This window comes from Cetorhinus maximus, chromosome 21 (assembly GCF_964194155.1).
Source record: "Cetorhinus maximus chromosome 21, sCetMax3.hap1.1, whole genome shotgun sequence".
Classification (NCBI taxonomy): Eukaryota; Metazoa; Chordata; class Chondrichthyes; order Lamniformes; family Cetorhinidae; genus Cetorhinus; species Cetorhinus maximus.
The window spans coordinates 35,580,157-35,603,702 of NC_135899.1; the positions used below are offsets into that span (position 1 = coordinate 35,580,157).

Below are 23,546 nucleotides of genomic sequence, written 5' to 3' on the forward strand. Positions count from 1 at the left end.
CACCCACAGTACTGCTAGGGAGCGAGTTCCAGGATTTTGATCCAGCGACAGTGAAGGAATGGCGATATATTTCCAAGTGAGGATGGTGAGTGGCTTGGAGGGGAACTTGCAGGTGGTGGTGTTCCCATGTATCTGCTACCCTTGTTCTTCTAGGTGGTAGAGATCGCAGGTTTGGAAGGTGCTGTCTAAGGAGCCTTAGTGAGTTGCGGCAATGCATCTAGATGGTACACATTGCTGTTTCTGTGCGTCGGTAGTGCATGGAATGGACATTGGACATGGTCGATGGGGTATCAATCAAGCGGGCTGCTTTGTCCTGGTTGGTGTCAAGCTGTTTGGCTGTTGATGGAGCTGCACTCATCCAGGCAAGTGGAGAAAATTCCATCACGTTCCTGACTTGTGCCTTGTAGATGGTGGACCGGCTTTGGGGAGTGAGGAGGCGAGTTACTCACCCTAGAATTCCCAGACCATGACCTGTTCTTGCAGCCACAGTATTTATATGGCTAGTCCAGTTCAGATTCTGGTCAATGGTAACCCCCAAGTTGTTGATAGTGGGGGATTCAGCAATCGTAAAGCCATTGAATGTCAAGGGGTAATGGTTGGATTCCCTCTTGTTGGAGATGGTCATTGCCTGGCACTTATGTGGTACGAATGTTACTTGGCACTTATCAGCCCAAGCTTGAATGTTGTCCAGGTCTTGCTGCGTTTGGACATGAACTGCTTCAGCATCTGAGGAGCCGCGAATGGTGTCGGACATTGTGCAATCATCGAACATCCCCACTTCTGACCTTATGATGGAAGGAAGGTCATTGATGAAGCAGCTGAAGATGGCTGGTCCTGGGACACTACCCTGAGGAACTCCTGCAGTGATGTCCTGGAACTGAGATGATTGACCTCAATCAACCACAACCATCTTCCTTTCTGCTAGGTGTGACTCCAACCAGTGGAAAATTTTCCCCGATTCCCATTGACTCAGGTTTTGCTCGGGGTCCTTGATGCCACACTCAGTCAAAAGTAGCCTTGATGTCAAGGACAGTCACTCTCACCTCACCTCTGGACTTCAGCTGTTTTGTCATTGTTTGAACTAAGACTGTAATTAGGTCAGGAGCTGAGTGGCCCTGACGGAACCCAAACTGAGCATGAGCAGATTATTGCTGACTAAGTGCTGCTTGATAGCATTGTCAACATTGTTCCATCACTTTGCTGATAAGTGAGTGTAGACTGATGGAGCATAGCATTGTTCAATTTGTATTAGTGCTCTGGATGCAAACACCACTGGTTGTCCTCGCTGCATGAGGGTTGCTCCAAGTTCTGTTTCACTGGCATCTCACTGCAGGATGACTTCATCATTGACATCACAGTTCCTCAGCACTGGCGTTGTCATCACGAGTTGTTTGATGTGAGTGAAAGCTGCTTCTTGTTCTGTGCCCCAATAGCACTGAACATCCTTTGCAGTGAGATTATGTAGACATTCACACTAAATGACAGATTGGCTAGAACCTGGCTAGGTAGATCCAGTGTTGTGAGTTCACTAACAATTGTGTGAAGGATTTCTGACAGAACTCACACCGATATCTCACATCAAAGATGTCAAGAAAGCTTTATCACAAACCTCACACTTGAATTGTTACTCCTTGTGTGGATCGTCTGATGGAGCTGGAGTTTTAATGACTGTAAGAATGATTTGTTGCACATCTCACACTTCAATGGTTTCTCTGCTGTGTGGACTGTCTGATGGACCAGGAGTTTCGATAACTTTGTGAAGGTTTTGTCGGATACCTCACACTTGAACTGTCACTTGTGTGTGAATGTGTTGATATACACGGAGGGTTCAAGACTGAGAATGATTTGCACACCTCGCACGTGAATGGCTTCTTCCCTGTGTGGATCCTCTGATGGACCAGGAGCTTTGATAACTGCGTGAAGGCTTTGTCACACACCTCACACTTGAACGGTCTCTCCCCAGTGTGATTGCATTGGTGTACACAGAGGTACTGAGACCGCAAGAATGATTTGTCACACATTTCACATGTGAACAGTTTCACCCCAGCGTGGACTGTCAGGTGGAGCAGGAGTTTCGATAATTATGAGAATGATTTGTCACACATTGGAATGGTTTCTCTCCTGTGTGAATGCGTTGGTGTGTGCGGAGGGTCAATAAATGCGTGAATGATTTGTTGCACACCTCACATCTGAACGGTTTCTCCCCTGTGTGAATGCGTTGGTGTTCCCGGAGGGCCGAGGATTCTGAAAATGATTTGTTGCATACCTCGCATGTGAATAGTTTCTCCCTGGTGTGAATGCGTTGGTGGTTGAGGAAGTTGGACGACTGTGAGAATCATTAGTCACACACCTCACATGTGAATGGTTGCTCCCCTGTGTGAATCCTCTGGTGTCTCAGGAGATTGGACGACTTGGTGAAAGTCACTTCACAAACTTCACACCTGAAGGGTTTCGATCCCAGGTAAATTCTCTGGCATGTCAGGAGGTTTGAAGATGTCACAAAAGCTTTATCACAAGCCTCAGACTTGAATCTTTTCTCTTCCATTGGCTCCCTTGTCTTAACAAAGGTTGTTACAGATGCACCTTGTGTGTTCAGGAGAACCTGTGGAGCCCTCCTCATACACCTCACACTTGAACAGCCTCTCACCTATAGAAATGAGTCAGTGGTTATGAGGCTCAATGAATGATTGAAGCTCTCACCACACTTGGAGCCCACTCACACTTCTTCCCAGCCTCACCCTGACTGATAGCCCACAGCCAAACCTCATAGAGTCATAGAGGTCTTCAGCATAGAAAAAAGCCCTTTAGCCCATCGAGTCTGCGCCAGTCAAACAAGTACCTAACTATTCTAATCCCATTTTCCAGCATTAGACCCATTGCCTTGTATGCCATGGCATCGCAAGTGCACATCCAAATACTTCTTAAATGTTATGAGGGTTTCTGCCTCTACCACCCTTTCAGGCAGTGAGTTCCAGATTCCCACCACCCTCTGGGTGAAAAAATTCTTCCCCTCATCCCCTCTAAACCTCCTGCTCCTTACCTTAAATCTATGCCCCCTGGTTATTGATCCCTCCACCAAGGGGAAAAGTTCCTTCCTGTCTACCCTATCTATGCCCCTCATAATTTTATACACCTCAATCATGTCCCCCCTCACTCTCCTCTGCTCCAAGTAAAATAACCCCAGTCTATCCAATCTCTCCTCATAACTAAAGCTCTCCAGCCAGGCAACATCCTGGTAAATCTCCTCTACACTCTCTCTAGTGCAATCACATCCTTCCTATAATGCGGATTCCAGAACTGCACTCAATACTCTAGCTGTGGCCTAACCAGTGTTTTATACAGTTCCAGCATAACCTCCCTGCTCTTATATTCTATGCCTCAGCTAATAAAGGCAATTATCCCATTTGCCTTCTTAACCACCTTATCCAGCTGTCCCGCTACCTTAAGGGACCGGTGGACATGCACACCAAGGTCCCTCTGATCCTTGGTATTTCCCAGAGTTCGACCATTCATCATGTATTCCTGTGCCTTGTTTGTCCTACCCAAGTGCATCACCTCACATTTATCCAGATTAAATTCCATTTGTCACTGATCAGCCCATCTGACCGTCCATATCCTCCTGTAATCTAAGGCTATCCTTCCTATTTACCACCCCACCAATTTTCATGTCATCCGCGAACTTACTGATCAACCCTCCTACATTCAAGTCTAAATCGTTTATATGTACCACAAACAGCAAGGGACCCAACACCGATCCCTGTGGAACCCCACTGGACACTGGCATCCAGTCACAAAAACACCTCTCGTCTAGCACCCTCTGGTTCCTGCCACTCAGCCAATTCTGGATCCAATTTACCAAATTGCCTTGGATCTCATGGGCTCTTACCTTCGTTATCAGTCTCCCATGCAGGACCTTATCAAAAGCCTTGCTGAAGTCCAAGTAGACAACATCAAATGCATTGCCCTCATCTGCACACCTGGTCACCTCTTCGAAAAATTCAATCAAATTGGTCAGACATGACCTCCCTTAACAAAACCATGCTGACTGTCCTTGACTAATCCCTGCCTCTCAAAATGTAGATTAATTCTGTCCCTCAGAATTGCTTCCAATACTTTCTCCGCCACTGAAGTTAGACTGACTGGCCTGCAGTTCTCTGGTTTATCCCTTCCTCCCTCCTTGAATAACGGTACCACATTGGTTGTCCTCCAGTCCTCTGGCACCTCTCCTGTGGCCAGAGAGATATTGAAAATTATTGCCAGCGCCCCTGCTATCTCCTCCCTTGCCTCACTCAACAGCCTGGGATACATTTAATCCAGGCCTGGAGATTTAGCTACTTTTAAGCCTGCCAGACCACTTAGAACCTCCTCCCTTTCTATGCTAATTTCTTTAATTATAGCACAGTCCTTCTGCCTGATTTCCATACCCACGTCGTCCCTCTCACTTGTGAACACCAACACAAAGTATTCATTTAGAACCCTACCTACGTCTTCCAGCTCCACACACAAATTACCACTATGGTCCTTAATGGGCTCTACTCTTTCCCTAGTTATCCTCTTACTCTTAATGTACTTGTAAAATAATTTTGGATTTTCCTTTATTTTACCTGCCAATGCTTTTTCATACCTCCTCTTTGCTCTCCTAATTTCCTTTTTAAGTTCCCCCCTACACATTCTATACTTCTCTAGGGCTTCCGCTGTTTTGAGCCTCCGGTATCTGCCGTAAGCCTCCCTTTTGCTCTTTATCCAATCCTGTATATCCCTCGACATCCAGGGTTCCCTGGATTTGTTGGTCCCACCCTTTGTCTTTACTGGAATATGTTGGCCCTGTACTCTCCCTATTTCCTTCTTGAATGAGTCTCACTGCTCTGACACAGATTTACCTAAAAGTAGTTGCTCCCAGTCCACTCTGGCCAAATCATATCTGATCTTATTAAAATCAGCCTTCCCCCAAATTAGAACTCTGATTTCTGGCCCATCCTTGTCCTTTTCCATAACAACCTTGAATCTAACGGAGTTATGATCACTATCTGCAAAATGCTCCCCCACTGATACCTCTACCATTTTCCCGGCTTCATTCCCTAAAATTAAGTCCAGGACTGTCCCCTCTCTTGTAGGACCTTCTACATACTGGCTTAAAAAGCTCTCCTGGATGCATTTTAAGAATTCCGCTCCCTCTAAACCTATCACACTATAACTAACCCAGTTAATGCTGGGGAAGTTGAAATCCCCCACTATTACTATCCTACTATTTTTATACTTCTCTGAAATTTGCCTACATATCTGCTCTTCTATTTCTCTCTGACTGTTTGGGGGCCTATAGTAGTACACTCCCAGCAATGAGATTGCTCCCTTTTTGTTTTTAAGTTCTACCCATCTGGCTTCATTTGAGGAGCCTTCTAAGATGTAATCCCTCCTTACAGCTGTAATTGATTCCTTGATCAATATTGCGATACCTCCTTCCCTGTCTCACATGAAGACTCTGTATCCTGGAATATTGAGCTGCCAATCCTGCTCCTCTCTCTCAACCATGTCTCTGTGACAGCAATGACATCATACTTCTATGTGTTAATTTGTGCCCTCAACTTATCTGCCTTATTTGTCAGACTCCTTCCATTGAAATAAATACCATCCAACCTTGCCAAACTCCCTTGTGCCTTAACTGGCCTATAATTTCTATGCCTTCCAGATTCACTTGCTCTCTCTTCTAATTTTGGCTGTGCCTCTCCCCCTGCTGAACCTCCTCTCAGGATCCCATCCCCCTGCCAAGTTAGTTTAAACCCTCCCCAACAGCACTAGCAAACCTCCCCGTAAGGATGTTGGTCCCATTCCAGTTCAGGTGCAACCCGTCCGCCTTGTACAGGTCCCACCACCCCCCAGAAATGGTCCCAATGTCCCAGAAATCTAAAGCCCTACCTCCTGCACCATCTCTCCAGTCATGCATTCATCTGGACTAACTTCCTATTCCTATACTCACTCGCGCATAGCATCAGAAGTAATCCAGAGATTACTACCTTTGACGTTCTGTTTTTTAATCTGCTTCCTAGCTCCCTAAATTTTGCTTGCAGGACCTCATCCCTCTTTCTACCTATGTTGTTGGTACCAATCTGTAGCACGATCTCTGACTGTTTGACCTCCCCCCTTAGAATGCCGTGCAGCTGTTCAGTGACATCCTTAACCTTGGCATCAGGGAGGCAACATACCATCCTGGAGTCACATCTACGGTTGCAGAAATGCCTGTCTGGTCCCCTTTCTATCGAGTCTCCTACCACTATTGCTCTTCCCCTCTGTTTCCTCACCCCCCCCCGTGCAACTGAGCCACACACAGTGCCATGAGCGTGGCTGCACTCCCCAGAGGAACTGTCACTCTCATCATTTTCCAACACAGAAAAACGGTTCTCGAGCGAGATGCACCCTGGGGATTTCCTGACTGCCTGCCTGACACCTTTCTTCTGACTGATGGTCACCCATTCCCTCTCTGTCTGCACTTCTGTAAGCTGTGGGGTGACCACGACTAAAAATGTGCTATCCACGAAACTCTCAGCCTCACGATGTACCTCAGTGCGTCCAGCTGCCGCTCAAGCTCCGAAACTCGGAGCTCAAGTAGATGTAGCTGGTGGCACTTCCTGCACATGTGGTCGGTCAGAGTGCAAGGAGCGTCAAGGACTTCCCACATCTTGCAGGCGGTACATAACACGGGACTAAGCTACCCTGCCATGTCTCTAGTTGAAAAAAAAAACCCTTACTTTAAGTTAAATACAGTAAAAAAAAGTTAAATTATTTATGAACTTTAATAAAAATTAGAACTCTTACCTTTCCTTAGCTTAGTCTATTTTAAACTGGACAAAAAAACTGAAGAAAAACACACCCACTATTCACCAATCAGCTCTCACCTTTGTGCTGATGTCACTTTTTGAAGCTTGCCCACACTTGCGCTGGTTCTGATCTCTCCACCGCTCTCTCGTGCTATCTTGTGATGTCATTCTTGTTATTTTCAACAAGAACTTCCCAGACTGCTGCATCAACCTTCAGAAAGGTTGGTTCTGATGGAAGGTTCCACACCACTGACCAGTTTCAGATCTGATGTCATGTCAAAGCTCCCCTGACCCGACCGATTTCCAGATGATAGTTTCACTGTCCAACCTTCTCTGTGTTGAGCAATTCTGTGAAGGGACTGGACGTCTTCCCACAGTTGTGCAGTTTTCCTTGGGTGATGGTCAGGATCTATCTGCGGTGTCTATCCTCTCTGTATTCTCTGGTGTAGTACGGTGCAATCCTTCTGATCAGCAGGAATAGGAAACAAGATTTTCTCCAACTCCCTCTCCTCCTTTGCTGAAGGGGCTGACTCCTCAGTTAGAGACTGTTCCACAGTGAGTGCCAGTCTGCTATTCCCCTGTGTGGGGGATCAGATACAAGTCCTTTCTTTTTCCTCAGTTGATTGTCACACACCCTCTGTTTCCAGCAGGGATTCTGGTTAGTGACCAGGAGCAGACAACGTGGCTACTTTCTTTCCTCCGCCCAGTCCCCCATCTTCCCAGGCACTGTGAGGACAATGGAAAAGACAGTCGGGCAGAGTGTAAAATGGGCTATCAATTCACTGTGAGCTCCAGACGTGCTGGTGATGACCAGTTTTACCCTTAGAGTATGTGTTTAATATAAAAGAACACTCAGGAGTAATGTTAATTAAATGGAGATTCTGAAACTTCTCCCTTGTTTTCCTAAATTATTTGAAGAAAACACACTGGACAGGAAGTGCTAGAAGCTAAGGAAAATATTGCTTCAGTGTAGCTGATTGAAGGGTTCTGGTTTATCCTGGGAAATTAGATACACTGCACTCGCTCAGACTGCACAACCCAAATTCAACAATCAGCCACAGCCCTGGGCAAAACTATCAAATCCAAGCCCAGGCTTTTGGGAAAGACCGAGGCCTTCAGGTAAAATCTTTAAAGAAGGCATTAAAAGACATTTCAATAAATGTGTCTCCATATATGACAGCCAAATTGCTCTAGTGCTGGATTAACAATCCAGAGATTGTGAGTTCAAATCCAAACACGGAAAGTTACATACATAGAATTACAGTGCAGAAACAGGCCATTCGGCCCAGTTGGTTCATGCTGGTGTTTCTGCTTCACGTGAGCCTCCACTCACCCCTCTTCATCTCACCTTATCAGCATATCCTTCTGTTCCTTTCTCCCTGAAGTGCTTATCAAATTTCCCCTTAAAGATATCTTTGCTATTCACATCAACCACTTCATGTTGAGAAACTGAATAAATTTTGGAATTTGTGAAATAAATTCTTTTAAGAAACATGAAAACTTTCAAGTTGTCTGAAAAACTCGTATATTGTTCTTCAGGGAAGGGAACTTGCTACAACTGCCTGGTCTGGTCTACATGTGACTCCAGTCCCACACAACATGGTTGACTCTGAACTGCCCTCTGAAATGGCCTCGCAAACAATGAAACAATCACTACAAAGTCCAATAATAAGAGGAAAATCATATAGATCCGGACAATCCTGGCATTGTGTCAGAATAAGATTAAGGTGATCCCAGCCCAGTGAAATCTGTAAAGTCTCTCTCGAGGACAAGTACCCAAGTGAGGAGAGCTGCCCCACAGACTGGTCAAGTAGCAGTGATACTGACTGAATCATATCAATCTGTAAACACCCCAGACTCCTCTGTCACCATCCCTGGGTATGTCCCATCCCACTGGCAGGTGAGGAAATCTCAATATTGACTCCATGGAGTCTCATGGCTTCAGGTCAAACAAGTTCAAGGAAAACTACCACTCCCCTCCCAATTGATGAATGAGTACTTCACCATGTTAATCATCACCAGGAAAGTAAATGGAGAGATCCCAAAACTGGGTAACCATGAGGTGCAGTCAGCAGCAGCAGGATTGTATTCCACCACAATCTAACAGCCCGGCACAGCCCTCATTCCATGATTATCATCAAACCAGTCGGTAGTCATGTCAGGAGCAGCATTGGCTCCCTCTCTGCCGCTTGTCTCTGTGTCCACTGGCGCCTATCTGGGCTGAGACATATATAAACATATGCATTAGGAGCAGGAGGAGGCCATTCGGCCCTTTGAGCCTGCCCCACCATTCAGTAAGGTCATGACTGATCTGATTGTAACCTCAGAGATTTCTCGTGTGGGAATAGCATTCTTCATCCTCGGAGGCTTTCAAAATGACAACATCAATGTGGGATGTGTAGCCTCGGATGTGTGTGACAGCAGATCAGAAGAGGAAGACCGTAGCATCCAAGGCAGCGATGATATGTAGTGGTGGGATCAGCACATGTACAGGAGAGAGGGACGCAGAAGAGAGGGTAACAAGAGAGAGAGAGAGACACAGGAGAGAGAGACACAGTAGGGAGGGACACTGGACAGAGGGGCACAGGAGAGCGGGGAAGAGGGACAGCAGGGAGAGTTAGAGAGATAGAGGGAGAACGGTGATTGAATCCGTGATTTGGGAAATGACACTGTGATCTGTGAGTGACTCTGTGTTGGGATCATCACTCTGTGACTGCAGAGGTGACTTTGGGAATGGTCCCTCACCCCTCAGCAGATCTGTCTGCTAGCCCCTTGCTGGAATCTGAATAAGCACATGAGGAAGAAAGGAACAGAAGGATATGCTGATAGGGTGAGATGAAACAGAAGGTACGTCGGGCTTTGAATAAACTTCAAATATTAATAGAGGTTGTAGGTACATCATACTCGAGAGGAGTAGCATAGATATCTCTAAGGAGAAACTAGATAAGTACTTGAGGGAGCAAGGAACAGAAGGATATGCTGATAGGGTGAGATGAAGAGGGGTGAGGGAAGGCTTGTGTGAAGCAGAAACACCAGCATGGACCAATTGGGCCGAATGGCCTGTTTCTGCACTGTAATTCTATGTATGTAACTTTCCGTGGTTGGATTTGAATTCACAATCTCTGGATTGTTAAACCAGTACCACAGTAATTCGGCTGCCATACCTGGAGACACATTTATTGAAATGTCTTTTAATGCCTTCTTTAAAGATTTTACCTGAAGGCCTTGGCCTTTCCCAAAAGCCTGGGCTTGGATTTGATAGTTTTGCCCATCGCTGTAGCTGATAGCTGAATTTGGGTTGTGCAGTCTGAGCAAGTGCAGTGTATCTAATTTCCCAGGATAAACCAGAACCCTTCAATCAGCTACACTGAAGCAATATTTTCCTTAGCTTCTAGCACTTCCTGTCCAGTGTATTTTCTCCAAATAATTGTGAAAAACAGGGGGAGAAAGTTCAAAATCTCCATTGAATTAATATTTCTCCTGAGTGTCTTATATTAAACACATAATCTAAGAGTAAAACTGGTTTTCACCAGCATGGCTCATGTGAATTGAGAGCCCATTTTACACTCCGCCCGACTGTCTTTTCCATTGCCCTCATGGTGCCTGGGAAGATGGGAGCTGGGCGGAGGAAAGAAAGTAGCCATGTTATCTGCTCCTGGTCACTATCCAGTGACCCTGCTGGAACAGAGGGTGTGTGACAGTCAAGTGAGGAAAAGCATCTGATCTTGCATCTGATTCCCCCACACAGGGGAATAGCAGACCAGCACTCACTGTGAAACAATCTCTAACTGAGGAGTCAGCCTTCAGCAAAGGAGAGGGAGTTGGAGGAAATCATGTTTCCTTTTCCTGTTTACAGAAAGATTGCACCATACTGCACCAGAGAATACAGAGAGGATAGACACCGCAGATAAATCCTGACCATCACACAAGGAACAACTGCACAACTGTGGGAAGATATCCAGTCCCTTCACAGCATTGCTCAACACAGAAGGTTGGGCAGTGAAACCATCATCTGGAAATCATTTGGGTCAGGGGAGCTTTGACATATCATTAGATCTGAAATTGGTCAGTGGTGTGGAACCTTCCATCAGAGTCAACCTTTCCAAAGGTTCGGCTGTGGGCGATCAGTCAGGGTGAAGCTGGGAAGAAGTGTGAGTGGGCTCTAAGTGTGGTGAGAGCTTCAATCATTCAAGCCTCATAAACCTCTGACTCATTCCTACAAGTGAGAGGCTGTTCAAGTGTGAGGTGTGTGAGGAGGGATCCACAGGCTCATAAGATCTCCTAGCACATAAAGTGCATCTGTTGTACCACCTGTAACACAACTGCAGCTACATGGCAGAGAAACCATTCAAGTGTGAGATGTGCAACCAAGCCTTCGCCCAGTCATCAACACTCATGAATCATCAACACATTCACACTGGGGAGAAACTGTTCACATGCGAGGTGTGCAACAAAGCATTCTCGGTGTCATCGAATCTCCGCACACACCAACCATTCACATGGCGGAGAAGTTATTCAAGTGTGAGGTTTGCAATAAAGCTTTTGCGAAATCTACAAGTCTCCTGATGCAACAGAGGATTCACACAGGCGAGAAACCCTTCAAATGTGAGGTATGTGAGAAAGTTTTTACCTATTCCTCTGATCTCCTAATACGTCAGAGGGGTCACGCAGGGGAGAAACCCTTCAAATGTGAGGTGTGCGAAGGAACCTTCACACAGTTGTCGACGCTCCTGAAGCACCAATGCATCCACACTGGGGAGAAGTCGTTCAAGTGTGAGGTGTGTGACCAATCCTTTTTGAAGTCAGGGAACCTCCGCATACACCAACACATCCACACTGGGGAGAAACCGTTCAAGCGTTGAGGTTTGTAACAGGCTCTTTGCACAGTCATCAACCCTGGTGAGTCACTGGCATATTCACACAGGGGAGAAACCACTTGTGAGGTGTGCAACAAATCATTCTCCATGTCGTTGACCTTCCACGTACACCAACGCATTCACACCGGGGAGAAACCATTCAAATGCAATGTGTGCAACAAATCCTTCTGGAGCTCATTGAAGCTCCTGCTACATCAGAGGATTCACATGAGAGAAACTGTTCAAATGTGAGGTGTGTGACGAGAAGGTTTTCTCCTGGTCCATCAACACACTCACACAGGGGGAAGGAAGTGATCTTTGTGATAGAGAGGGTATGGGTTCAGAAGCTCAGCTGGAGGTTGAATAGAACAAATATTGTTGGAGATGAGAGTGGAGGGGAAATGGAGAGGAATTTAAGGAATGTTGGAACTGGAGTAATCCCTCAAGTCTTTTAAGTAATTCAGGTATATCATGGCTGATCTGTACCTGAACTCCATCCACCTGTCTTGGCTCTGTAACCCTGAACCTTCCCTAATAAAATTCTATCAATCACAGTTTTAAAATTTTCAATTGACTCCCAGATCAAATTTTTCTGGGGAGTTCCAGATTTCCGGTACTGTTACAATGTCTAGTTTTGATGTTACAAATTTTTAGAAGAATTGTTTTGAAAGTCACATTTTGTAAATGTTGGACTGAGTTTTAAAACTGTTTCCAAAATAAACTCCAAGTGTCATGTGACTTTCTCCTTGTGGATTCGGGCTGTAACCCCTTCAGCCAGACAAAGAGGAGACATCCTCAGACACATACCTTTAAAATTCAATGAGTGGTCCAAAAGAGTAAAGAGAAGCTCATTGTCTTGATGGCCTTTCCACCAAACACAAAAACACTGAAAAGTCACTGTAAAGCGTGAACAACCTTGGCCCTTTGATCACTACACGGGGTAAGGAGACTTCGGATAACTGTAATAGAATTACCACATGCCTTTTTGGAAAGTGACTGGGCTTTCTTGTACAGGTCACATGGTAATAGTGGTCATCTTGTCTTGCCTGCAAAAAGCATTGAAAAGGGCTGGAAAAGGCAGATCCACCTTGAAGAAGCTTCAACCTAGGGAGAGACAGAGAAAGGCATCTAAGAAAGATCCTGGTCTGATGTAAAGTAACTAGGCAGCTAAATGTGCCACACCAGCAGAAGGAACCTTCTCTCCTCCCTGTAAATCAGATTCCACCTACAAATCTCACCTGTTAAAGCAATCTCAGGCAATTTGACAGTAGAAGCCATCATAGCTGCAGAGACAACTCTACAATAGCAAGACCTTCACTTCTGACAATGCAACATCTTGATTTCAAAACCTATCAGGCCTGTACCAAATATGGACGAAATGAAACCAATGTTTATAAGTATTGTTTTATCTTAATCTGTAATTAATCTTTGTGTGTATTTGTGAGTTGTATCATTTTTCCTTAAGGAACTTCCAGAGCAAGAGTGTTGAAATAAACTAACCTTTCCTTTTCAAGTACAAAAGGCTTTGCTGCTGGGTTATTGTAAATTGACTTTCTCACTCCAAGGATGAGAAATACACTCTCACATAGAAATATATTGTTCATGGGCAACTTTAGGGAAACACAATTTAAAGCGTCTGTGATACTTCTGTCTGTAGTATTCTGAGAGAGTTTCTCCTGATGTGAGTGTGTGTGTATTAATAAAGTGAGCCAACTCTCAGGAGTGGATATGGGGTACAATTGGACCCTGCTTTAGTTGGTGATGTGAATTATAGACAGATCCTCTTCAGGTGATGATTGTTTGACTAATACCATGGGTAATGTTTGTACTGTCCTGTCTGGGAGGACGACGATCCTGAGAATGGTGAGGGAGTGGGGGTCAGTCTCCACAGGCCTGAGTTCCCTCAGCCCATCATACCTTGATGTAATAACGGTGTGATATATTCACCTTACATTCTTCCAAGATCCATTTCAAGTTCTGGGAAAGATCTTGAGTTATTTTCAAATGCTTTGTTATTTTGGTTGATTCAAAGTTTGGTGTGAACTGAATATTGTTTGTCTGCTGTTTTATCAATCTTCTGTATAGATTTATAACTCACAATAAATTCACTTTTTAGATTAACTCTAGCTACCTGATTTGTCAGCAGGGTGTGTTCCTATTCACTGAAGCACTCAGGAGCCGATAGTGTACAGCCTCCTGTACACAATATATTGGTCAATGTCACTGATTTCCCCAAGAAAGAAAAAAATCCAGTTTTATCTCAACTTCACAAACTCAAGACTTCTAAATGCACTTTACAGCCAATGAAGAGCTTTTTGAAATGTACTGTCTGTGGTAATGTAGGAAACACGGCAGCCAATTTGTGTCCAGCAAGCTCACACAAACAGCAATGTGATAATGATCAGGTCATTTGTTTATGCGACGTTGATTGTGAGATTATTGGCCAGAATTTCAGGGATAACACCCCCTGCTCTTCCACAACATAGTGTCACGGGATCTTTTACATTGACCTGACAGAGCCTTGGTTTAACTCATCTGCAAGATGGTACCACTGACAGTGCAGCACTCCCTCAGTACTGCACTGGAGTGTCAAACTCAGTACGTAAGTCCCTGGAGTGAGACTTGAACCCACAACTTTCTGATTCAGACACGAAAGTGCTAAATAAGCCATGGCTGACAATAACTTATAATATTTCTGTTGTACTACATTCATTTCTAAGGGGTTAAGTTTCAAGCAAGTAATTAGGAAAGCTAATAGAATGTTATCATTTATTGCAAGGACAATTGAATACAAAAGTAGGGAGGTTATGCTTTAGTTATACAGAGCACTATCGTGACCAAATCTGGAGTACTGTGTACAGCGTTGGTCACGTTATTTAAGGAAGGACGTAAGTGCGTTGGAAGCAGTTCAGAGAAGGATTGCCAATCTAATACCTGGAATGGTGGGTTGTCTAACGAGGAAAGGTTGGACAGGCTAGGCTTGTATCTGCTGGAGTTTAGAAGAGTAAGAGGCAACTTAGTTGAAACATATAAGATCTTCAGGGGTCTTGACAGGGTGGATGTGGAGAGGATGTTTCCTATTGTGGGAGAATCTAGAACTAGGGGTCACTGTTTTAAAATAAACGGTTGCCCATTTAAAACAGAGATGAAGCAATTTTTTTTTCTCTCAGAGGGTTGTGAGTCTTTGGAACTCTCTTCCGGAGAAGGCAGTGGAAGCAGAGTCTTTGAATATTTTTGAGGCAGAGATGGATAGATTCTTGGTAAGCAAGGGGGATGATATGTAATCGGGGGTAGGCAGGATACAGATTTGAGGTTACTGTCAGATCAGCCATGATTTTATTGAATGGCAGGGCAGGCTCAAGGAGCAGAACGGCCTACTCCTCCTCCTTGTTCATATGTTCAAGTCTGTGTACAGAATGCCTTTCCCTCTGTAAATTGGCAGCGTGAAAGTTTGATTTGATTTAAAGTGGTAACTAGTTAGAGCTGCAGGTGTCAGTGTTGTCTTTGTGTCTGGGTTCCTGAAGCTGTGAAAGGTGGTAAAGTCCCTGGTGTCAGCTGGAATGATCATCTTAAGGGATTGTCTTCAGTCAGTACTGCTGATTAACCATCCTGCTTTCATTCACTCATGAAAGTTCTATTGTTTAGGCATAGTCCTCAGTCTGTCAGGAATAAAACTCGAGGAATAGCCCACTCTAGCCCACACAGGAAAGCTCAGTGTTAGTTTTAGTGAGGTTTTTGAGCTTGTTTTCAAATCCCTCCATGGCCTCTCCCCTCCCTATCTCTTTAACCTCTTCCACCCCTCAGTACTGCACTGGAGTGACAGCCATGATTTTTTTGTGCTCAAGTCCTGGAGTGGGACTTGAATTCACAGCCCTCTGACTCAGAGAGCAAGGTTGTGGGTTCAAGTCCAACTTCAGATGGATTATTCCATGAACATGGATTAAAGTTGTTGTCAGGGCTACACGAATAATTCCTCAGGCTCTGGGCTCCCTGAACAAACCCCACCCACCATTTATTGAAACACAAACATGTTGTAAAATGAAGAAATTTTCCTGTAGATGTTTACGCACCGCCTTGATCATGAAGCCAATTAGATCACAATGTACCAACCTTAAATAAAACTGCTTCAATTGGTCTCACAATTTAAAAAAAATGTTTGCTTTTGTGAAACTCCTTGACAAAACACGCAACATCCACAAGTGCACAGGTTGTGGCTGAGGAGCTGATGCCAGTTTGTGTTGATTTTATCAGTGTAATCCAGCTGAAATTGACCGTATCAGAAATTTTAAATGTAAGTTTCATCAAGTGTAAAGTGAACGTTCTTGATCTTTGACGCTGGTTTATTAAAAATTACCCAGGGAGCTGGTACCAACCAGAGAAATGATCATGGTCCCTGACGGGAATAATGAGAGTGGCAAATTTCTGCCTATTGCTGGAGGGGAGAGATAGGGGAAGTGAGATAGGAGGAGAGAGAGGATTGAGGAGGAAGCAGTGGTAGGACAGAGGACGAGGATGAAAGAGAGACAGAGAGAGAGAGAGAGAGAGAGAGAGAGAGGGGAGGTGGATTGGAGAGGAAGGCGAGATGGGAGGTAGAGAAATGGAGGAGAGCAGAGGAGTAAATTACTCTCTCCTGCGCATCTGCTGATTCCACCACTCCACATCATCACTGCCTTGCATGCTGTGGGTCTTCCTCTTCTGATCTGTCAAACACATCCGAGGCTTCACATCCCACACTGATGTCATCAGTTTGAAAGCCTCCGAGGATGAAGAATGCTATTTCCACACTAGAAATCTCTCTCAACTGTTTACGGGGGAACTGAGACAGTAGCTGCAATAAGTGAGGTTTTATTCAGATGGGACAAGGACAAGTTTAAATCCCCACCTGATCTGCTGCTCAAAGTCGCCTCCGTTTCACCGGTCAGTTTCCCAAGCTTCAGGAAACTCATGTTACTCCAGAAATATTTGTGAGCCATTTGAATTTTAAATAATGTTCTATGTGGTGTGTAAAATGGTGACTGTCCTCAAACTTTTATTTACATATAGTGACATCAGATGTCACATTAATGTGGGAAGCTACAGTGTAAAAAGGGATTTATCCAAATATACCCCCGTTCTTAAAAAGAAAAAAAATTGCATGCACTATCGTTTACAAGTTACTCCACATCCATAGTCCATAAAGAAAATTCTCACACATGAACACTTTGTTTCTTTCTGGTCTGTTCCAATTTCGTCTGTCCTCACACACACACAATCTCTAAAGTGTTCAGGTTTTCTTATGGTACGTGTGTGAGTTGCTGTTGGCTGTTCATCCGGTGTCTGCTGGTTCCTGAGGTGACGTTATCTCTCTGGGGAATGTTGTTGTCTGGGGAATGTTGGTGCCGTGGCGAGTGTTGTTGCTGTGGTAATTGTTGCCACTGATCCGTTGCATTTGTTGGGGAACGGTTGACCTCTGGGACTGATGGTCATTCAGTTCCTTGCTCAGTTGGTGAAATCAGATCTGTCTCATCAGCTGTCTGCTCTGAAGGAGCAGCTTCTCCGGTTGCACGTAGATGTCTGTGGTTGTGATGATAGATCTGGTTGTTCACTTTCACTGTGTACAATCAAAGTGACAACTTCTCTTCACTCCAGATCCCAAGTTGCCAAGCGAGCTGACTTTTAATGAGTGCGTTTAATGTTTGCGGATGTGCTTCAGCATCTCTTTTCTCATCTCTTTAGGGATAATGACCCCAGTCCCTTTGTACAAGATGCCATCTTGGGTGATCATTTCATCTCTGTCCAATACTCTCTTACAAGCAACAGGTGTGACCTTGATGCTTTCAGGCCATCCTTTCATCACAACTTCCTGTAACATTTGAGGAGCTGCATCCCATTGTGTAGTTTTCTTGATCTGAGCAAGATGTTTGTCTGTCAGATTCAGTGTCTCTGCTGGGTTGATGACTTCCAGAGCATGTCGTGCTGTTGCAAACAAAGTAACAGCTTTGTAAACATTTTGGAGCAGATAGAAGTGGTTTGAGAAAAATGCTTTGAAGTGGCTTGTGGTCAGGCTTCTCTCTCCCAAACAGGTACTGGTTGAAATGCTCACAAGCAAAGACAAAAGCCAGGTTCTCTTTCTCAATCTGTGTATAGCGTCATTCAGTTTGTGTTAATGCTCTGGATAAAAACACAACTGGTCGTCCTTGCTGCATGAGGGTTGCTCCAAGTCCTGTTTCACTGGCATTTCACTGCAGGGCAACTTCACCATTGACATTTGTACCTCAGCACTTGGTTTGTCATCACTAGTTGTTTGATGTGAGTGAAAGCTGCTTCTTGTTCTGTGCCGCAATACCACTGAACTTACTTTGCAGTGAGTTTGTGTAGAGATTAACACTCAGATGACAGATTGGCTCGAACTTGGTTAGATAGTTCCTTTGTGGATTTGCTGATGTTCCAGGAGGTTAACAACTGTGTGAAGGCTTTATTACAGAACTTACACCGATAGGGTGTTTCCTGTGTGAGTGGATTAATGGACCAAGAGATACGATGGCTGAGTCTTCTCAAGAAGATATCATGATGTTATTGGGAATTATTTTAAAATAGAGTTCTAGTGGGGTCTGTGTCTATGTGTGTGTGTCTTAATTGGATTAAAGCCAGATAGTCTAGAGGCTTTGGTGTATCGAAAGAAGTAAGTTTGAAATGGTAATTAGATAAACATGGGGAAGTTTAGAAACATAGGTATCAAGGGGGCAATTTGTATTTTTAAATAAACCATTCAAAAGAATGGGTGAAATCTTGCACCTAGCTAGAAGACACCAAGCAATGTGTTTATTTTTTTTCAATGGAATGAATGGATGTTATTGTTAGAAGAGGTAAAATTAAAAGCCTCGTGATACAATGGAAAACTTACATTCAAAGAGAAAGATATGTATTAAGGAGAAAGGAGATTGTGTGTAAGGCAGAAGCATTTTAAGATTCAACAAGTGTGAGAAGCCTCAAGTTCTGTCTGCAAGGACCCATAGCTGAAAGAAACTAATTTTGAATGCAACTGTCCAGGTTGTGCTTTGCCAGGTGTCTCTTTAAATCTATGAGATTTACTGTTGCCTTACCAGGGGTCTAACTGAGAGTCAGATTAATTAGGGAATTTTTGTAGTTATTATGGCAGTAATTTTGTAGGCGTTATGTATGTGTTTACAATCTCTCTTGCATTAATAAATATTTAATTTAGCTTTATAAAAACCTCTCAAGGCTCGGTGGTCTTGAATTACTGAAGCCTGCATCTCAAAACATACAAATTGCAAAAATTGGGTTATGACGTTGTTTCATATTTCCCTCTGGGATTTGAACAACTCAGCCTTTACCATCCGTTGTATCATCGGTGAGGCCTTGTCACACGCCTCACACCTGAATGGTTTCTCACCAGTGTGGATCCACTGTTGCTTCAGAAAATCGGGGGACTCCTTGAAAGCTGTCGTACATGCATCACACCTGAAGAGTATTTTCCCTGTGTGAATCCTCTGGTGTCCCGTAGAATCAAAGTCATCATAAGCATTAATCGCAAACCTCACACTTAAATGGTTACTCCCCTGTGTGGATCCTCTGATGGAGCAGGAGGTTCGATGACATCGAGAACGATTTATCACACACACCACACGTGAATGGCTTCTCCCCTGTGTGAACGCGTTGGTGTTTGCGGAGAGTCGATGAATCCGAGAATGATTTGTTACACACCTCACATTTGAATGGTTTCTCCCCCGTGTGAATCCTCTGATGCCGGAGGAGATGCGATGACTGCGAGAATGATTTGCAGCATGTTTCACACCTGAATGGTTTCTCCCGTGTGTGAATGCGTTTGTGATCACGGAGGTTCTCCGATCTCAAGAATGATTTGTCACAGACCACACATGTGAATGGTTTCTCTCCTGTGTGAATGCGTTCGTGTTTGCGGAGATCTGACGATGACGAGAATGATTTCTCACAAACCTCACAGGTGAATGGTTTCTCCCCTGTGTGAATGCGTATGTGTTTGCGGAGATCTGATGATGACGAGAATGATTTCTCACACACTTCACACGTGAATGGTTTCACCCCCATGTGAATGCGGCGATGTTTGCGGAGTTCAGATGACTCCAAGAATGATTTGTCACATACCTCACAGGTGAATGGTCTCTCTCCTGTGTGAATGCGTTGGTGCCTGCGGAGAGTTGATGATAACGAGAATGATTTGTTACACACCTCACACGTGAATGGCTTCTCCCCTGTGTGAATACGTCGGTGTGCATCAAAGGCCCATGATTGAGAGAAGGATTTATTGCACACGTCACATTTGAATGGCTTCTCCCCAGTGTGACTGCGTCGATGATTCTCGAATGTCGATGGATGTGCGAAAGCTCGATCGCAGACCCTACATTCAAATGGTTTCTCTTCCATGTAGTTGTCCTTGTGTTGTAGGTGGTACAAAAGATGCACCCTCCGTGTTAGGAGATCTTATAAGCCTATGGAGCCCTCCTCATACTTGAACAGCTTCTCACCTGTAGGAATGAGTCAGTGGTTCATGAGGCTCGATGAATGATTGAAGCTCTCACCACACTTGGAGCCACTCACACTTCTTCCCAGCCTCACCCTGACTCATCACCCACAGCCAAATCTTCGGAAAGGTTGGTTCTGATGGAAGGCTCCACACCACTGACCAGTTTCAGATCTGATGATCTGTCAAAGCTCCCCTGACACGACTGATTTCCAGATGTTGGTTTCACTGCCCAACATTTTCTGTGTTGAGCAATGCTGTAAAGGGACTGGATGTCTTCCCACAGTTGTGCAGTTGTTCCTTGAGTGATGGTCAGGATCGATCTGCAGTGTCTATCCTCTCTGTATTCTCTGGTGTAGTACGGGGCAATCCTTCTGTAAAACAGGAAGAGGAAACATGATTTATTCCAACTCCCTCTCTTCCTTTGCTGCAGGGGATGACTCCACAATTTTTAAACTTATACTTTCATGGGATGTGGGCATTGCTAACTAGGCCACAGCATTTATTGTCCATCCCTAATTGCCCTTGAGAAGGTGGTGGTGAGCTGCCTTCTTGAATCGCTGCAGTTCATGTGGCGTAGGTACACCCATAGTGCTCTTACAGAGTAAGTTTTAGGAATTTGACCCAGAGACCGTCAGGAACAGCAATATCATTACAAGTTAGGTGGTATGTGACTTGAAAGGGAACTGGTGGTGTTGCAAAACATCTGCTGTCCCTTCTTGATTGTAGAGGTTGTGGATTTAGAAGGTACTGTTGAAAGAGACTTGGTGAGTTCCTACAGTGCACCTAGTAGATGGTACACACTGCTGCTACTGTGCATCGGTGGTTAAGAGTGTGAATGTTTGTGGATGTGGTGCCAATCAAGTGGACTGCTTTGTCCTGGATGGTGTTCAGCTTCTTCAGTGTTGTGGGAGCTGTGCTCATCCAGAAAAGTGGGGAGCATTCCATCACACTCCTGACTTGTGCCTTGTAGATGGTGGACAGGCTTTGGGGAGTCAGGAGATGAGTTACTCATCACACGATTCCTAGCTTCTGACCTGCTCTTGTAGCCACAGTATTTATATGGCTAGTCCAGTTCAGTTTCTGGTCAATGATAACCCCCAGGATGTTGATAGTGGGGGATTCATTGATGCCATTGAATGTCAAGGGGCGATGGTGAGATTCTCTCTTGTTGGAGATGGTCATTGCCTGACACTTGTGGAGCCGAAATGTTACTTGCCACTTGTCAGCCCAAGCTTGGATATTGTCCAGATCTTACTGCATTTAGACATGAACTGCTTCAGTATCTGAGGAGTCACGAATGATGCTGAACATTGTGCCATCATCAGCGAAAATCCCCACTTTTGACCTTATGATGGAAGGAAGTTAATTGATGAAGCAGCTGACGATGGTTGGGCTGAGGACACTACCCTGAGGAACTCCTGCAGAGATGTCCTGGAGCCAAGATGATTGATATCCAACAAACACAACCATCTTCCTTTGTGCTAGGTATAACTTCAACCAGTGGAGAGTTTTACCCCTGATTCCCATTGAATCCAATTCTGCTAGGGCTCCTTGATGCCACACTCAGTCAAATGCGGCCTTGATGTCAAGGGCAGTCACTCCCACCTCACCTCAAGAGTTCAGCTCTTTTGTCCATGTTTGAACGGAGGTTATAATGAGGTCAGGAGCTGAGGTTACAATAATAGGTGCTTGATGGCAGCATGGACACGATGGGCCAAAGGGCCTGTTTCTGTGCTGTATAACTCCATGAATCTACGATAACTACCAGCTCCCAACACACACAGAACTCAACAATAGGAAATCAGTAAGAATCCTCAGACACTCTGCACCTCCCAGATAATTACACCTCACCTTCTCATATTCAGTAATGAGCCATCAACAAAAGTCAGCCTGTAAATCAGAAGGGAAATGCTTCCAATAAACACACTCAATATCCAACACACAGCTCCAGGCAAACAGTTCAGCACAAAGCACCGAGTAAACAGCTCTCTCAGCTGGATCTTCTCACACAGCATAAGGGGCATTTCCACAGCTGATTCCCCACAGGATAGTCAGGCTGCCTGAAGATTAGATAAAAACAAAAAGCTAAAAGCTACTGCGGATGCTGGAAATCCAAAACAAAAACAGAATTACCTGGAAAAACTCAGCAGGTCTGGCAGCATCGGCGGAGAAGAAATCAGTTAACGTTTCGAGCCTTCATGGCCCTTCGGCAGAACTGAAGCATAGTTAGAAGAAGGGAGAAATATAAATTGGTTTAAGGTGGGAGGGGTGGGGGGGGAGAGACACATTGAGGGTGTGGTGATTGTGGAGATGAGCAGATAATCAAAAGATGTCACAGACAAAAGAGTCAAAGAGGTGTCGAAGGTGGTGACATTTGTCTGAGAAAAGTGCTAATTAAGAATGGAAGACAGGATATTCAAAGTACAGCCATAGTGGGGGTGGGGTGGAAAGACTAACAAGGTTTTAGTTTAGATTTAAAAATAGCACTTGAGAGAAAGAGAAAAAGTTTCTTGTTGAGGCGACGGATGAGGCGAAGAATAAAATGATACTGGGGACACGCGCAGCTTTGAAAAAGGGTGCGGCGGTGCTGCTGGAGGGAGAGGTCGAGGGTGTTCATATGGCGGCGCATGGCACTGAGTGTGGATCTCAGAATGTGACGGGAACAGCAGTCCGAGAAACGTTTTATGTCCCGGAGATACCTGTAATCCTGGGTGGGTTCGAAACAAGAGGGATGGAATTTCAGTTGAAATCCACGTGGGGTGAGTCGGAGATGGAGACAGTCACTGAGAAAGGAGATATGGCTGTGAATGCGGGTTTTAGTAAACACCTTGAAGATTAGTGTGGATATTATGTGATGTAATTATTATAAATTGTGCTCCTTCACTCACCGTCTCCGGACTTGGTTTTCAGCCCCTACAGGAAGTGAAGCAGCTGTGGAAGAGGAAGGGGAGAGAATGGGCAGAGTGCGTAGACTCTCTGATTGACGTCTCTCACAACCAATCGGATGAGGAATAAAAACAGAAAATACTGGAAAAACTCAGCAGGCCCAACAGCATCTACGGAGAGAAAAACAGAGTTCACATTTCGAGTCCATATTACTCTTCTTCAGCGCTTCTTCAACCAGTATTTGGCTTGTATTTTAAATCTGAGGAATATCGAGCTAATTATCATGTCAATCACTCGTCCAAACCAATCAGAGAATGGGGCGGGTTTTTAACCGCTTGCAGCTTTTCTGCGCAGGCACTGTGGAGGCAGTCGATCACCTGGTGCGGACTACATTACCCATAGTGCATGCGGTTAAGCGGCTGCGCACTGAGGAGCGGCAGTGTGAAATGCTGTGACTTAGCCGCGATGCATGATGGGAATTGTAGTTTT

The 23,546-nt window shown here is 44.8% G+C and overlaps 2 protein-coding genes and 1 pseudogene across 4 annotated transcripts in view; 2 read left to right on the top strand and 1 right to left on the bottom strand.

The window, feature by feature from the left end:
• The window catches only part of LOC144695223 (uncharacterized), a 218,638-nt gene extending 205,449 nt beyond the window's left edge, over window positions 1–13,189 (top strand). Inside the window, exon 2 of the mRNA XM_078566119.1 lies at window positions 11,934–13,189. The gene's annotated coding sequence lies outside the window, so the exon portion shown is untranslated. The remainder of the gene's footprint in view (window positions 1–11,933) is intronic.
• The window catches only part of LOC144695267 (uncharacterized), a 556,511-nt gene that overhangs the window by 379,832 nt on the left and 153,133 nt on the right, over window positions 1–23,546 (top strand). The window lies entirely within an intron of this gene.
• Window positions 16,666–23,546, bottom strand: part of LOC144695167 (uncharacterized) — a 78,035-nt pseudogene continuing 71,154 nt past the window's right edge. Inside the window, exon 3 of the transcript XR_013579895.1 lies at window positions 16,666–20,227. The product of XR_013579895.1 is annotated as an uncharacterized LOC144695167 (transcript). The remainder of the gene's footprint in view (window positions 20,228–23,546) is intronic.